Genomic DNA, 17,107 nt, shown 5'->3' on the forward strand with positions numbered 1-17,107 from the left:
AGAAGATGTCAACATGAAGCCCCAAGTATCCATTAGCATCAATCATTTGATCATGTTATTCAACCAAAAGAGTTCCATAGTCCATTTGGCCAATCCCAATGTTTTAGATATCGTCACCATTCTGTTTGTTATTAGGATCTTGTCCATTGTAAAAACCCAATCTTTTGGTCAGCTGAAGAAAATAAAACATTTAATATACTCTAAACCGAGTTTATTTCTTCCCTTTAAACAAATTACCAATTTAATTTATCATTAGGGTGTTAAGGTTAAAGTATTTCTGATTTGGCCAGGCTCGTTACTGCAGGGATTCTAACCATTACTATGCCTCGGACTCAAGGTAGTGCCTCGTCCTTGTTGTCTGTTAATCTCGCAATAGTTGATCACAAGGTACTGTACTCGATGTCTTTCCTATTATCTGTTTTTTCAACAATCTTTCAGAGTGTTGAGGTTCCTCACACTCCTAATGAGTCAATGAAACAGAGGGGAGCATGGAAATGATTGCTCCTATCAGTTTCCTCATTTGAGGCTTGTGACCAAGTTTGCTCTCATCGGTGTTTCACTGTCTTGTTCTAGTTACCTCTTGGCACCATGATTACAACTGACTCTTCTGCTTGATGCTGAGGGTTTGGATGGCATCAGGAATGTCTCAGACATGACCCATTTAAAAAATATATCACTACAACCAGGGAGCTGTTGTATTTATTGCCCTTTGAGGACATTCTAAGTCGTCTTGCTGATGTTTTCTTAACTTTCGCAGACTACATCCTAGGCCATTAACTGTCATCGGATGTGATAATCTTCAAAAGTTGATTCAAACTGAGAACTATTTCCATTTTCTATACTAGGATGGTTGCTTTTAACACTTTGAGTCACCTTTCTACTCTTATATCTCTCTTCTCGCAATAATCTGTTGGTCATATGAAATTGGCTATTTTTCACATCATGCTTTGTAGAGGTTTAGCTGCTAACCATGTTGTCACAGTCTTGCAATCCATCCTTCCTAGATTTTGTCTTCTGATGAATTCTAAGTTGTGACCCCATGTCAACTTTGAACCGGATCAAAACCAAAACATTCACCTCCAATGGAGTTCTTTCAACTGGCAAAGAAGAGAACTTCTATCTGTTTTAGTTTCCTCAACAATGGCTGCTACCAGGCAGCACATTATGAATTGTTCTGGTACTTATGGACCTATATAGTAATAAAATGGCAAATGTTTCATTCCTAATTACCTTCTTATGCTTAAAAAAAATCATATTTATAAATATCAGATGAGGGACACAAAGAAAGGACACAGCCCAGAATGGTTAATGGTTAAAATGCTTTTCCTTCAAGGATTAACAGCCTGGGTGACCAAGTGCATGTCACTAATATTGGGTTATCTTTTATCCGTAGGAAGGAAGATGCTAATATTCAAGACTGGTTATTATTAATAATGTTAGTGAGATTCTGCAGATCCAAAAGGTTAATACATGTGCGGTATTCGCCTCTCTTAGGCAGCTGCACAAATTCGAAGGGAATCTTCTCTGATATGCACAATGAAAAAAAGTCTCTGGTACAGAAATAAGCTAACAAAATAGCAACTTGGAGTATAAGACTTTATTTTTTTTAGGAAGGGATATTTTAATTACAAATCATATGGGGAAAACCAGGTGCAGGAAGACAATAGGAGGCTTCATAGATTTTGTTATGTTTAATAACGTTATCCTATAACATTGGTCAGATTTGAAAAGCTTGCTTATGTGGTACAGTAGTGCAGCTAGTAGAACTGCTGCCTCACACTGCCAGAGATCCATGTTCAAACCTATCTCGGGCACTGTCTGTGTGGATATTGCATGTTTTCCTTGTGATCGTGTCAGCTTCCTCTGGATGTTCTCATTTCCTCCCAAATCCCAAAGAAGCAGGAGCTGGTACGATAATCGCCCACTGTACATTGTCCCAGTGTGCAGGTGAGTGTTAAAATCAGGAGAAAGTTGATAAGAATGCAGGGGAAATAAAAGTGGATTAATGAAGGATGTGTAAATGGGTGGTTGATCGTCATTGTGGAGTCCAGGCTACGTCACTCTTTGACTTAACTATCATGTTTTGCCCTGGGTCCTTGAAGAAATGGTCTGCTAATTTCGCAATTGATTTTTGAAACGTTATTTTAAGTGGATTGAGGTGAGCCCATGAATTTGAATCTGTATTTTCTATTAACTACATATAATATGACAATAGACAATAGGTGCAGGAATAGATCACTGTGATCATGGCTGACCATGCAAAATCTGTACCCCGTTCCTGCCTCCTCCCCATAACCTTTGACTCCGCTATCATTAAGAGCTCTATCTAACTCTCTTGAAAGCATCCAGAGAATTGGCCTCCACTGCCTTCTGAGGCAGAGAATTCCACAGCTTCACAACTCTGAGTGAAAACGTTTTTCCTCATCTCCGTCTAAATGGCCTACCCCTTATTCTTAAACTGTTGGCCCTGGTTCGGGACTCCCCCAACATCAGGAACATGTTTCCTGCCTCTAGCATGTCCAATCCCTTAATAATCATATGTTTCAATAAGATCCCCACTCATCCTTCTAAATTCCAGAGTATACAAGCCCAGTCACTCCAGTCTTTCAGCGTATGACAGTCCTGCCATTCCGGGAATTAACCTTGTGAACCTACGCTGCACTCCCTCAATAGCAAAAATGTCCTTCCTCAAGTTTGGAGACCAAAACTGCACACAATACTCTAGGTGTGGCCTCACTAGGGCCCTGTACAACTGCCTCTTTGCTCCTATACTCAACTCCTCTTGTTATTAAGGCCAGCATTCCATTGGCTTTCTTCACTGCCTGCTGTACCTGCATGCTTCCTTTCAGTGACTGATGAACTAGGACACCCACATCTCGTTGTACTTCCCCTTTTCCTAACGACACCATTCAAATAATAATCTGCCTTCCTGTTCTTACCAACAAACTAGAAAACCTCCCATTTATCCACATTAAACTGCATCTGCCATGCATCCGCCCACTCACACAACCTGTCCAAGTCACCCTGCATCCTCATAGCATCCTCCTCACAGTTCACACTGTCACCCAGCTTTGTGTCATCTGCAAATTTGCTAATGTTACTTTCAATCCCTTCATCCAAGACATTAATGTATATTGTAAATAGCTGCGGTCCCAGCAGCGAGCCTTGCGATACCCCACTAGTCACTGCCTGCCACTCTGAAAGGGACCCATTTATCCCTACTCTTTGTTTCCTGTCTGCCAACCAATTTTCTATCCATGTCAGTACTCTACCCCCAATACCATGTGCTCTAATTTTGCCCACTAATCTCCCAGGTGGGACCTTGTCGAAGGCTTTCTGAAAGTCTAGATACACTACATCCACTGGCTCTCCCCTGTCCATTTTCCTAGTTACATCCTCAAAAAATTCCAGAAGATTAGTCAAGCATGATTTCCCCTTCATAAATCCATGCTGACTCAGAACGATCCTGTTACTGCTATCCAAATGCTCCGTAATTCCTTCTTTTATAATTGACTCCAGCATCTTCCCCACCATCGATGTCAGAATAACTGGTCTATAATTTCCTGTTTTCTCTCTCCCTCTTTTCTTAAAAAGTAGGATAACATTAGCTACCCTCCAATCCACAGGAACTGATCCTGAATCTATAGAACATTGGAAAATGATCACCAATGCGTCCACGATTTCTAGAGCCACCTCCTTAAGTACCCTGGGATGCAGACCATCAGGCCCTGGGGATTTATCAGCCTTCAGTCCCATCAGTCTACCCAACACCATTTCCTGCCTAATGTGAATTTCCTTCAGTTCCTCCATCACCCTTGGATCTCTGGCCACTAGAACATCAGAGAGATTGTTTGTGTCTTCCTTAGTGAAGACAGATCCAAAGTACCTGTTCAACTCATCTGCCATTTGCTTGTTCCCCATAATAAATTCACCTGCTTCTGTCTTCAAGGGACCTACATTTGTTTAAACTATTTTTTTCCTCTTCACGAACCTAAAGAAGCTTTTACTATCCTCCTTTATATTTTTGGCTGGCTTACCTTCGTACCTCATCTTTTCTCCCCGTATTGCCTTTTTAGTTATCTTCTGTTGCTCTTTAAAAGAGTCCCAATCCTCTGGCTTCCCGCTCTTCTTTGCTATATTTCGGACGGCATCTAAGCTTTACTGAAAGGAGATGAAATACCATTCATGTTTTAGAGTTTTCATAATGCTGTAGCTTCCAGACTTAGAAGCATTAAGGGCCTGTCCCAGTTATGCGATTTTTAAGGCGACTGTCAAAGTCGTAGCAGATCGCCGAAATTTTCTTTTACCCTATGACAATGCCAAGTCAGGTCGATACAAGTTACTTTTTTTGTGAAACTAACACCTGGCTAAGAGATTACACCGTCTTCGGAAAAATCGTGAAATTCCCACGCTTACCTGACTGTCAAACTGTCGCCTCCAATCTACCTGTCAAATGTCCTGACGGTAAATAAATTGGTTAAACAAAACTATCTTCTGGTATCTTCAAATGCCTTTTCTTAATTTAATATTACATGCTTCTAAATGCATCTGCGACAACCTAGCAAACGTGGGGACAGCATGCAACAGCGCACGCAATAAGCTACGATACCTGGCGACAAGCCAGCTGTCGCCAAGAAATTTCTAACTGGAAAAATTTTCGGCGACACGCCGAGATCCGCTACGATTCATTGAAGACTCCTCACGATCATGCCCGCGACACCCCGGCGGACATTCGGCGACAACCTAGTCGCCGGCAGTCGCCTTAAAATCGCCTAAGTGGGACAGGCCCTTTAAGAAGCTTATCATGGTTCATTTGCACCAGCAGGAATATTACCATCTGAATAATACCTTCTGCCTAACATAGCTTGTGACACAAGAAAGAACCAATGATGTCTAAACAAAAAGGCAAAACATTAACAGTGCCAGTTTTTTTATTTTCTCCTTTTCGTGGGAGTATAAATTCTATTTATTTCCTCCTTGTACACTTATTAACCGATACACCAAACAGCAGCATGAGGCCAATAACATGAGAGTGGCTTTCAACTCTTCTCACACAATTAACCTTGGCGCTTTGCATGTTTGAGCCGATGTCACTTTCTGTGCTGCATTCGATGAATATATTTTCAGCACGTACACCTTTTCTCTGTGCACTATCGTGCAATGGCATGCTGCTAACATTTATTCACATCTGCTCAAGCCTTGTTTCATCAGCAAACATTCTTGTTGAATTAGTCTCACAGATAACAAGCTTTTCTGAATGTAAGGGTTTCAAACAAAGTTATAAGTTGTATGCAGCTCAAGTTCTTTGTAATAAAATGCTTCATTGCTTTGATTTTCATCAAATATCCACATGTTGAAAACAGGATTCCAATGCATCATGTTTTGAGAATGATTTATTTTGGCAAGAACTGGTAAATTCTTGAAATTATTGAATGGGTGCCAAGTAACAGCTTTGATCTCTGAATGCCTGGTTGGTGGAGCTCACTCTGTTCTGAGTAGTTTCATGTTTTAATGGACATTTAATTCATTTCTACAAATGACTGCTCTGCAAAAGTCATTGTTAAAAGTTGATAAAATGGAAAAGTCATACAAATAGAGTTAAAATTGCTGCAATTGTTTTATTTATTCATTCAGGCATCGGGGATAAGACGTTATTGGGATTGCTGTTTCTGAATCAACATCCACACGTCTGACATTACATTTATGTAGTGAAATATTGGGAAATTGCACAAATTCTGTGAGTGAGATTTCTATTATCAGGAGGTTTTAAAGCACATTCTGGCTACCATTGAAGGTTAACGTTATCATTGGTTACAAGTTATTGGAGACAGAGGGCTTAATTTCTGTCATACCTGAGGGTTTCTTTTGTGTTGTTGCAAGCACAAACACATAGAAAAGGTCTGAACTATAAACACAACATCTGTTATTGCAGGCAGTAACTCAACTATGTATCAAAAATCATACCAGGTGTTACAAATCAGTTCTTAAAGTCACACTGCATTTATACTCTGTGGGTAAAAGGGTCTGCCTTCCCTTTAACAAAAGAGAAATGCACCCATTCAATCAATTAAACAACTTCCATTTACGTTAGTGTTGGTGCTTCACCATCTGTGCCTCAATTATCACACTTTCCATCCCTATTTGTTGCACCTTCATTCCATGTTCTACCTTGTCCCATTGTGTTAATAAGGAAATAGGTGGAGGAGTGTGTTCCTGCCAAAACCATCTGAGGTTTCCCCAACCAGAACCCTTGGGTGAACCAGGAGGTCCACAATCTTCTGAGGATCAGATCTCAAGCATTCAAGTCTGGTGACGCAGAAGTCCAGGTACGACCTCTCAGGCCATCAAAAGGATAAATGGGACTCTGTCCCTAAATACCACCAAGACCAAGGAGCTGATCATCAACTTCCGTAGGTCACATAACGGGGAATACGCCCCGGTCTCTATCAACGGGGACAGTGTGGAGAGAGTGTCCAGCTTCAAGTTTCTGGGCATTCACATTTCGGAGGACCTAACATGGTCCAATAACACTGCTGCGCTGGTCAAGAAGGCACAGCAACGACTGTTCTACCTAAGAACACTGAAGAAGTCTGGTCTACCTCAACAGCTGCTGATGACATTCTACCGCTGCACCATAGAGAGCTTCCTAACGCATGGCATCCCTGTGTGGTACCTCAGCTGCACGGAGACAGAAAGGAAAGCTCTTCAGCGGGTAGTCCATAGAGCTCAGAGGATCATCGGAACACAGCTACCAGACTTGGAGGGCATCTACAACACACGATGCCTCAGAAAAGCCACCAGCATCCACAAAGACTCTTCACACCCCTGCAACAGTCTGTTCGAACTCCTTCCATCGGGCAGACGATACAAGGCCTTCTACGCCCGCACCTCCAGACTCGGGAACAGCTTCATCCCCAGGGCCATAGCTGCTATGAACCGGTCCTGCTGAGCCGGATGGTCACATCGCACAGTGATCCGGCACAGATCTACTTGCACTTTATTCTGTCTTAAAACTGTTACAATTTGTTTCGTTGGGTTGCTGTTGTTTAAATGAACTAAATTATTACATCGTATGGGAGGCGCATTCCCAATCTCATTGTACCCCTGTACAATGACAATAAAGATATATTGTATTGTATTGTATTACCCTAAATTGGAGGATGAGATGGACATTCGGCAGCTGTGGCAGGACTTGCTTGCCATCACTTCCTACAAGGTGAAACCAAGTGACAGCTTAAGCGACAGCGAGGCATCCCTCCTGGATGAGCTCAATGTGTTCTACGCATGATTTGATAGGGAGGCACTAATGTGCCTTCTGTCTCATAGCCCCTGATGGTATTGTAATCTCAGTCACTGTGGCCGATGTCAGAAGATCCTTCAGCAGGGTAAACCCTTGGAAAGTGTCTGGACCTGATGGCGTAGACATCTCAAAACCTGCGCGGACAAACTGCCTGGAGTTTATGCAGACATCTTCAACCCCTCATTACTGGGGTCTGAGGTTCCCACCTGCTTTAAAAGGGCATGAATAAACCCCTAGCCCTAGAAGAGTAAGGTGACATGCCTCAATGACTACCGACCAGTGGCACTAATGTCCATGGTGATGAAGTGCTTTGAGAGTTTAGTTATGGCACATATCAACTCCTACCTTAGCAGAAACTTGGACCCACTGTAATTTGACTATCACCACAATAGATCAATGGAGGATGCGGTCTTGGTGGCTCTCCACCCTGCACTGGACCACTTGGACAATAAAAACACACAAGTTTGGCTGTTTATCATCGACTACAGCTCGGCATTCAACATCATCATCCCCTCCAAATATGGTATCAAGCTCATGGATCTTCGTGCATCCCTTTGCCATTACATCCTCCATTTCCTCATCAACAGACCACAATCTGTATGTATTATCAACAACACCTCCTCTTCAATAACCATCAGCACAGGGGCATCTTAAGGCTGTGTGCTTAGCCCCTGATGTACTCACTCTATATCCACGATAGTGTAGATGGATACAGTTCCAAGCCCACCTTTAAATTCTCTGACAACACCACCATTTTTAGATGAATTTTCAGGTAATGATGAGTTGGAGTATAGGAGGGAGACTGATCATCTGATTGAATAGTGCCAGAACAACAACTTTGCTCTCAAAGTCTGTAAGATCAAGAAGCTGATAATTGATTTTAAAAGGGGACATGTGAGGATCCACAAACCTGTCTTCATCGATAGGTCAAGATTTAATTTATTGTCACGTACCAATTAAGGTACAATGAAATTTGAGTTACCATACAGCGATACTAAGTAAAAAGCAACAGGACACACAGCCACATAAAATAAAATTTAACATAAACATCAATGGTGGAGAGAATCAAAAACCAAGTACCTGGGCATGCATAGCTCTGAAGATTTGTCCAGGACCCAGCACATTGACCCAATCATGTATGTTGTTTCTTTTTTTTTTTTTTTCCTAATCAGATGTGCAGCACTTTGGTCAACGTGGGTTGTTTTTAAATGTGCTATACAAATAAAATTGACTTGACTTGACTAAGAAAGCCCATCAGTGTCTCAACTTCCTTAGAATATTGAGGAGATTCGGTATATCGACAAATACTGTCTTGAATCTCTGCAGGTGTTCGGTAGGGAGCGTATCGGCTGGTTGCAACACAACCTGGTTCGGCAACTCAAACATCCATGATCAAGGAAGATTACAAGAAGTAGTGTACTCTGCCTGATCATCATGGGCATCATGACCTCCCAACCATCAAAGGGATCATTAGGAGGCGCTGCCTCAAAAAGGCAGCCAGCGTCCTCAAGGACCAACACCACCCTGGCCATGCTCTTATTTGACTTCTGCCATTGGAAAGAAGATATAGGAGCATGAATTATAACATCTATGTTCAGGAGCAGCTTCTTCCTAGCAATCATCAAGCTATTGAACACTACAAACACCAACTAAACTACAAACTAAATTGCCCTAGGGACTTGGGGCTTTTGTTTCATTTTGCACTTTAAAAAAAAATTACTGAACTTTTCTTTATTTGTTTATTATGTTATCTATTGAATGCTGTGTTTGCAGACCCATTTAGCTGCTGCAAGTAAGAATGTATATTTTCCCTTTTCATTACATGTGACAATTAAACTCTTGATTCTCTCTTGCAATCTTTGCAAAATAGCCATTGAATAACCATTTTCTATGGCAATTTCATTATCATTTGCATTCAGTAGCTTTAGTTGTTACTCCTTGGCACCTAAACCCACCCAAAATGTCTTAGATTGAGGTATAGCTACTGATTCCCAAGGTCAGATCTCCTCGTGCCTTTCCCTCAATCCCAGTAACTTGATCCAGTCTCTTATGATTGCCACACATGTATATTGCCCTTCACTACAATATGCAGCTGGAAGTATCTGTCTCTGGCAGAGACCTGAGCGTTGACTTCCCTCATAACTTGGAGGGTTAAAATTAGTGTGCGGGAATATATACATAACACATTCAAACTTGAGGCTTTGGGAGTCCAGGTGCATTGGCAGCTTTATTAGGAATAGAATACTGAATACCATTCAATAAGAACAACCTGGATGGAGAACAATAATTTCACCTGTGCCTGAACTGGCAACATATTTCAGCATGGGCACCATATGATGTCTCCTTTCCATAAGCACAATTTGGAAATCCTCCTGCAACTTTTGTTGATTCACCAGTGATAAATTGTCCATGTGCACCACCTAGTGTTTCTGTGAAAAGCTGTTAATTCTGGAAGTTTGCACACAGCTAAAAGGCTGATAGTTCATGTATGTTCAATGTGGCTAACTTTTATCTGACAGCATAAATTCCTGTTGCAGACTGACTAAACCATGAACTTATACTAATTATTTGATAATTAAGCTGGTGATTTAAGAAATGGGAGCCTGCCACATCAACCTCTGCTCTCAACATTTACTGACATTATTTTAGGCTATGCCATTTCTGGAGCAAAGGGTATTTGCCAGTTCTGCCTATTAAAGACCAGAGAGCAGTCTTGGGTTAATTGGCAATGTAGTTGATTTTTCTGGCGGATAATTTGCTTCACCAGATTTCCACAAGGAATGTGAGATAACAGATGAGAACAGCTTTGTTTCAATTTAACGATGATTGTGCTGCACAAAATATAGAGCGATAAGCGGAGAAGATCATTGTGACAGTGGTGCTCCTTCCTGTGTTGGAAATTTATTCCCACTTCGTTCTCACTAGATCTTTAAATCCTGGATGTCCATACCCAACAACGTTATGAGAATGCTTTCACCAGAAGGATTCTGGCCGCTGCAGAAGGCAGCTCGCTAACACCTTCCCAGGACCAATAGAGACGGACAATCAATATTGGTCTTTCCAGTGATTCCCATGTCTAGTTTAGTTTTTAGTTTAGAGATACAGTGCAGAAGCAGGTCCTTCGGCCCACTGAATCCACACCAACCAGTGATCCTTGCACATTAACACTACCCTACACACACTAGGGACAATTTTACATTTTATACCAAGACAATTAACCTACAAACGTGTACATCTTTGGAGAGTGGGAGGAAACCGAAGATCTCGAACAAAACCCACGCAGGTCACGGGGAGAAGGTACAAACTCTGTACAGGCAAGCACCCATAGTCAAGATCAAACCTGAGTTTCTGTTGCTGTAAGGCAGTAGCTCTACCGCTATGCTACCATGCCGCCCTATGTGATGAAAAATAAGTTTTAAAAGTTTGTGTACGATTGCCAATGTAAAACTGGTGACACATTAAGCAAGCTGCACTGGAACATTCTTCCTTGCCTGCCAACAGTAATCTGTCTGGCATTGTTGTAATGAGGTATATCGAAATATTATATTACTTATCCTGAATCATTTCCAGCCTATAGAATTAGTGCTTAAAATTAGGGAAATGTTATAATAAATCAGACTGGATTAGCACACATACTGTGCTAATCTACTGGATCATTTTCGTCAGTTCCATCCTAGCGCCCATAAGCTCCAAACTTATCCTAGATCCTATTCCGAAATCCCAACATCGCCCAATCCATCGGATCCAACTTCAAACTGTTGTCCAACCTGAGATAACTCCCCTACGAAGGCATTTCAACTTCAAAAAGGCGGATGCTACGGACATTGACCAGTCGATTGGGGATTTGGAGTCTACACCTGAAGCAGACGACCAATTTGTGCTAAGAGTATCATATCATATCATATCATATCATATATATACAGCGCGGAAACAGGCCTTTTCGGCCCACCAAGTCCGCGCCGCCCAGCGATCCCCACACATTAACACTATCCTACACACACTAGGGACAATTTTTTACATTTTACCCAGTCAAATTAACCTACATAGTATGGAAGTCATCGAGAAGACATATCCCTCGAGGCTGCCGCACGGAATATGTACCTGGCCTTTCCCCAGATTCTGCTGCCATATATGCCTTATACAAGGAGAAGTGTGAAGCCGACCCCTTTTCTGCTGATACTGTAGCCACTGGGGAAGCTCTTACTGCAGTTATCACATCTGATCGTCGCAAGTCGTGGCGGGATCTGATTGAATCTGTGGATACGACACACAGCAGCAAGAAGGCTTGGGCCACTCTCAATCGGATTAACAAGGACCAAAAGAAGACCAAGTCACTCCATACTGACCGGCCTACTACTAATCAAGTAGCACACCAACTCCTACTCAATGGCAAAACTGACTCACCAGTGACAAAGCAGAAACCCCAGCAGTGCCTTGAAGGCAACTCTGATAACCCACAACTGTGTCAGCCTTTTACAAAGATAGATCTAGATGCTGCTATCTGCACAGCCAAAATAGGTAATGCTGCAGGTCTGGATAACATCATGACTGAACAGATCAAGCACCTTGGACCAACTGCAAAACAGTGGTTGCTGGCCATGTTTAACACCTGCATGGAGAGATGTCACATCCCAAAGATCTGGCATCGCGCATGTGTCATAACATTGCTGAAGCCAGGCAAAGATTAAGGTATCAAGGTAATAATATGAACAAAATAAAAATTCTGCCGTTTCTTACATTTTTAACCGAAATAACCTAACAGTTTTCTGAAGACATACAGAATTAACCATCAGTGGTAATCTTTCGAGACTAGCTTCAACAATTAGCCTCTAATTAATTTTTATAAATCCCCTTTTTAGAACATTTTTAAATGCAGAACATTTGAACAATGACCTTGAAGGAAAAGGTCAGGTTGAACATAATTCCACCTTGAAACTGAAAAATCTCTACAGTTTCTGTTACCCAGCCAATTCAAGCAAGGACCCAATAGAATAGCCAAAATGCAAGCTGAAATATCATCACGCCAAAAAAATGGCAGATATTAAATGAAATGACATATAACCTTTATACTGCCCTTATTGTAAATCCACACACTCCATTCAAATAATGTGTGTCTGTTGAGGGACTTGACGTTGGGGGTACTTGAAGGCAGTCAACAATTTCTGAAGGTGCAGACTGGCTAAGGTTAAGAGGATAACGCCTACTAACAGAGAAATGAGTTGTGGTTGGTCAGGCAGCATCTTTAGAGGGAAATGGACAGATGATGTTTTGGGTCAGGACTCTTCTTCAAACTGATGGAATAAAGAGGAGATGGGTGTCTCCCCTCTATATATAGTATAAGAAAATAACTGCAGATGCTGGTACAAATCGATTTATTCACAAAATGCTGGAGTAACTCAGCAGGCCAGGCAGCATCTCGGGAGAGAAGGAATGGGTGACGTTTCGGGTCGAGACCCTTCTTCAGACTGAGGTGTCTCCCCTCTGCTCCATCAGTCTGACGAAGGGTCTTCACCCTAAATTGCAAGTCTATTGTCCTCCACAGGTGCTGCTCAACTCGCTGAGTTTCTCCAGCTGTTTATTTATGTCTCAAATTCTAAAAATTACAGTCTCCTGTGCCTCCAATATCTTCAAAACTTTTACTGATACTCCCGTTTCTAGCAGAAATCAATAGTTCAATAGTGCTTTATTTGTCACATATGACACTGCACAGTGAAATTCTCTCTGCATATATTACAAATGCAGGCGCCGCCACTTTTTTAGCGCCATTATTCAAAGTCCAAAGTCGGCCCACACACTCCATGTACTGCAGCAGTTCCCGTGAACCGACATCCCTCTCCTCTCCTTGTCCGGCCATCTCTGTGTCCCGGGGCACCTCAGGCAACTGACATTGAAGGTGCTGGAGGCATTATCCTGGTTCACCCTCCCACCGGCCCACTCCTAGCGCAAGATGTCTCCAGCTCCCTCCAGGTGATGCCGATCGACCAGCCTTCGGACGGGCCCCGATGAACCTTCAGACGGATTACCGGTCCTGTCGACCGCCGAGCCTTCGGGCGAAAGTTCTGGATCGAGTGAATCAGGAGAGGATGTTTCCACTGGTGGGAGTGTCTAGGACCAGAGCCATAGGCCAAAGGACGTACCTTTAGAAAAGAAATTTGAAAGAATTTAGTTAGTCAGTGTGGTGAATCTGTGGAATTCATTGCCACAGATGACTGTGGAGACCAAGTCAATGGATATTTTTAAGACAGAGATTTACAGATTCTTCATTAGTAAAGGTGTCAGGGATTATGGACTGAAGGCATAAAGTTGGATGCATTCTCAACTCTGGGTCAATGGGGTAAATTGTTCAAGCGCCAGGAATTGAGCACACACATGGTTCACAGCTCAGGGCAATGTCAAGGACTTACTACCCCCGGCCGGTAGGTGGGGACGGGGAAACCGGCACTTACTATTCCTTCTGAGACACTATCTTTTTAGTGGGATTATGGCGAGTCGTAGGCGAAGTACGTTGAGGTAGACGTTTATTATAATATTAACAACCGTGACAACCAACGCACCAAACGACAAACAACCATAAATCTTACTGTCTCTCTCGGAGGACTAAACCAGACTGCCCAGTTCCTTTACCTGCGCACCACCTCACCTCTTCTACCAATCAGAGGGTTCGATGGTCTGGACCAATCCCTGTGTCCCTACATGACCCCCCCCCCCCCCCCCCCCCCCCCAGAACCCTCGGTGCGGTACCGGGCAGGTGCCCGGACCACCCGACCGGAGTGGGTGCGGAGAGGAGAGGGGGGCCCTGCCGGGGGTGGGGACGGGGAAACCGGCACCGCGGGAGGCGGGGAAATTGCCGGAGCCGGAGGCGGCAGTGGCAAGGAGACCGGGGGAAGCGGGGTCCCGAACGGGGGCAGCGAGGGGGAAAACTGCTGTACGGGAGCCGCGGCCGGAGGTCGGCCCCGGCGAGGAGGTTGAGCCGCTGCGATGGGCTGGGCTGGGTCCAAATAGGCAGGTTTGAGGCGGGACACCGAGACGACCTCTTGTCGTGTACCCACTTCTAACGTGAAGGTGACTGTGCCTCTCTTCACTACCCTGAACGGACCCTGGTAAACTGGCCGGAACGGGGGACGGTGGGCATCGATGCGCCGGAAAACGAATTCACAGTCGCCCAAGGCCGGCCACCCGCGCTCGGAGTGAAACTAAGAGTGCTGGCATGTAGGGAGGGGGGGTGGAACATTGGGGGAGAACGTCGCCTGGTACCCGCAGGGGCGAGCCATAGACCAGGTCTGCCGAGGAAGCTCCGAGATCGTGCTTCGGAGCCGTGCGGATACCCAGGAGAACCCATGGGAGCTGGTCGGCCCAGTCGGGGCCGGACAGGCGGGCAGTGAGTGAGGCTTTAAGCTGCCTGTGGAACCGCTCCACCATCCCGTTGGCCTGGGGGTGATAAGCGGTGGTTTGCTGTAATCGGGACCCGCACAGCTGAGTCAGAGCCACCCACAGGGATGAGGTGAATTGGGCGCCCCGGTCGGTAGTGATGACGTCCGGGACGCCGAAACGGGCAATCCAATTTAGTGCCAGAGCCCGCGCGCAGGAGGCTGCTGAGATGTCGGACAACGGGAGCACCTCTGGCCACCGGGTGAACCGCTCGACTACCGTGAGGAGGTGGGTGTAGCCCCTGGAGTGGGGTAACGGGCCAACGAGGTTCACATGGATGTGGAGGAATCGGACTGCGGGGACCGTGAACTGCTGGACGGGGGGGCCGAGTGTGCCGGTGTACCTTGGAGGTTTGGCACGGAATGCAGGAGCGGGACCAGGCGGCCACCTGCCTCCGCAGCCCGTGCCAGACAAATCGAGCCGCAATCAGAGCCGAAGTGGCCCGTATGGACGGATGTGCCAGGCCGTGAATAGTGTCAAAAACCTGGCGCCGCATGGAAGTGGGTACTACCGGGCGGGTGCGCGGCAGAGAAACGTCGCACCAGAGTTTGGTACGCGTGGGACCACAGGCTACCTGTGCCAACCGCAACCCCGAGGTGGTGTAGGGGTACAGGGAGGTGGTGTCTTCCAGGCGCTGAGCCTCCGCTAGCTCCTGGAAATCCACCCCGGAACTTACCTCGGCAACAGGGGAAACCGCCGGTCTGGACAGGGCATCCGCCACGGCGTTTAGTTTTCCCGCCATGTGCCGAACGTCGGTGGTAAATTCCGAAATGAAAGTGAGGTGTCTCTGCTGGCGGGCCGACCACGGATCGGAAACCTTCAAAAAAGCAAACGTCAGTGGCTTGTGGTCAGTGAAAGCCACGAAAAAGCGACCCTCTAAAAAATAGCGAAAATGACGGATCGCCAGGTAGAGTGCCAGGAGTTCCCGATCAAAGGCACTGTAAGCTATCTCGGGGCGAGTAAGCTGGCGGCTGAAAAAGGCCAAAGGGTGCCAGAGGCCGTTAACCTGCTGTTCTAAGACGCCCCCCACCGCCACGCCGGAGGCATCGACGGTGAGGGCGGTAAGGGCAGAGGAGCGCGGGTGGACGAGCATGGTGGCGTTCGCGAGGGCCAGCTTGGCTGCCGCGAAAGCCGCGTCGGCAGCAGGGGACCGCACGAGCTCGGTGGGGTTACCTGCGAGGCATTGGAAAAGGGGGCGCATGATCCGGGCTGCCGCCGGGACGAATCGGTGGTAAAAATTCACCATGCCTACAAACTCTTGGAACCCTTTGATAGTGTCGGGGCGGAGGAAGGAGAGGATAGCAGCCACCTTCTCGGGCAAGGGAACGGCACCGGCCTGTGTGATCCGATGGCCCAGGAAATCTACTGAGGATAGTCCGAATTAGCATTTGGACGGGTGTAGGATCAGACCGTGGTCCTGCAACCTTTGGAAAATGGAGCGCAGGTGGGACCGGTGTTCGTGAGGCGACCGACTTGCCACGAGAATATCGTCCAGATATATGAATACAAAAGGCATACCCCGACCCACATGATCCATGAGACGTTGGAACGCTTGGGCGGCGTTTTTGAGGCCGAAAGGCATCCGGAGCCACTCAAAAAGCCCAAACGGGGTGATCGTGGCGGTCTTAGGGATGTCTGCAGGGCGAACCGGGATCTGGTGATACCCTCGGGCTAAGTCCAGTTTTGAGAAAACCGTGGCACCTTCTAGGCTGGCAGAAAAATCCTGAATATGCGGGATCGGGTATCGGTCAGCCGTGGTGATGGCGTTCAGACGTCGATAATCGCCACATGGTCTCCACCCCCCAGATGCTTTTGGGACCATGTGTAACGGTGAGGCCCACGGGCTGTCTGACGGGCGTATGATCCCCAGCCGTTCCAAAGTGAGGAACTCTTCGCGAGCGACTGCCAGCTTATCAGGGGGTAGGCGTCGGGCTCGGGCGAAAACAGGCGGTCCCTCCGTAGGGATGAAGTGCACGACTCCGTGCTTGGCGGCAGGTGTGTCGAAACGCTGGACTAGGAGCTCCGGGAATTCGGCGAGTATCGCAGCAAACGGGTCGGAGGTCGTGTTGACGGCCTGGACGGTCGGGCTGGATGACACGGAAACCGAAGGAGCGGGGGGGGTCAACGCTACTGGACGACGGCTGCAGGCTCTTCCCGCGGACGTCAGGGATTAATGAAAAAGTCCAAAGGAAATCCGCTCCCAGGATTGCCTGGCCTACATCTGCGATGATGAAAGTCCAGTTGTAGGTCCTGGAACCAAAGGACAGGGACATGTCCCGTGTTCCGTAGATACGGACAGGGCTGCCGTTGACCGCAATGAGTGGGGGGCCGTTCTTACCTGATCGCGCTTCTTGGCAGGATGGAGGCACAATGCTGACG

This window comes from Rhinoraja longicauda, chromosome 9 (genome assembly GCF_053455715.1).
Source record: "Rhinoraja longicauda isolate Sanriku21f chromosome 9, sRhiLon1.1, whole genome shotgun sequence".
Classification (NCBI taxonomy): domain Eukaryota; kingdom Metazoa; phylum Chordata; class Chondrichthyes; order Rajiformes; family Arhynchobatidae; genus Rhinoraja; species Rhinoraja longicauda.